This window comes from Citrus sinensis, chromosome 9, assembly GCF_022201045.2.
Source record: "Citrus sinensis cultivar Valencia sweet orange chromosome 9, DVS_A1.0, whole genome shotgun sequence".
In the NCBI taxonomy this organism is placed as follows: Eukaryota; Viridiplantae; Streptophyta; class Magnoliopsida; order Sapindales; family Rutaceae; genus Citrus; species Citrus sinensis.
The window spans coordinates 8302406-8303707 of NC_068564.1; the positions used below are offsets into that span (position 1 = coordinate 8302406).

The 1302-nt window shown below is 37.1% G+C and overlaps 1 pseudogene; it reads left to right on the top strand.

Moving 5' to 3' along the window:
• The first annotated feature begins 236 nt into the window (after positions 1 to 236).
• On the top strand, positions 237 to 768 carry LOC112496128 (agamous-like MADS-box protein AGL62; annotated as a pseudogene).
• The last annotated feature ends 534 nt before the right edge of the window (positions 769 to 1302 follow it).

Consider the following 1302-nt stretch of genomic DNA (forward strand, 5'->3'; position numbering starts at 1 on the left):
ATAGTTAATGAAATAAATCGTTTAGAGTTTAAGGTATCTCATTTGCTAACTTTACACACTTGATTAAATTTTGAAACATATGATAAGTTAACAACTTACACAGAAATTCCTGACCTTATACTAAGTAATTCCATGCATCTTTCCTCATTATAAATTCATCAAAAAGTGACAATATCAGAGAACAGAAAAATCATTGTTCTTAAAAGAGGAACCAGCGAATTACATTGATTTTGGAAATGGCGGCCAAGAAAACCAAAGGGAGACAAAAGATTGAGATAAAAAAGATCGAGAATGAGGATGACAGATTAATAACATTCTCTAAACGCAGATCCGGGATCTACAAAAAAGGCCAGTGAGCTTGTGACCCTAACCGGCTCTAGGATTGCCATTGTTGTGTTCTCACAATCTAGGAAGCCATACACCTTTGGTCACCCCTCCAACGAAGCCATACACCTTTGAACCAGCAGCCTCATGACAACACTCATCCGCTGGTCGAGGCTCACCGCCATGTGAGAATTAACGAGCTGAATCAGCAGCACAATGAGCTGCTACGCCAGCTGGACGAGGAGAAGGAACTGGAGAAGAATTTGAAGCAGATGAGGAGGGGGAACGAGACTCAGCTGCATTGATGACCTGCAGGAGCTGCTTCAAATGGATTCAGCCGTTGATGATCTGCACCAAACTTTTCTTGCCAAGCTCAATGAACAGACTGCTGCCGCCGCCGCATCTTCCTCCATGTCACCTCCCATTTATTTTCATCGTGAATAATGTACCTCATTTTCCATTTGATTTGGCATTTGTCTATAAAATATCGGAGGCAGCGGGTCCAGATGATCAACTTGATAATGATTAAAAATTACCAATCGTAAATGCCTTTGAGAATGCGAGTTATTGTTGTGCCTAAAAATGGGATATGACTTGGTGAGTAGCAATACTCAAATTTATTGTCAATATGTCCAAGTAATTTACTGAAAAATGTGAAAGGAATTTAGATCTATTACAAATAAATGTAGGCAATTAAAATCTTAAAATTAACAACTTAATTAATTTTTAAAAATACCATTCACTGTTACTGTTCATGATTACTGTTTATCCGCATAAAAAATATTAATTTTCCAAAAACACAATAAATTGCAGAAATTAAATGACACGAAGGTTTTTACGTGGTTCGGATTAATTAATCCTACATCCACGAGGCCATGCCCAGAAGAAAAGAAATTTACTAAATTAAGATGTTACAACCTATGGATTTACTGTTAGAGTGCAATTTATGCATTAGTTTTGCATTGTTTACTTTCCTTA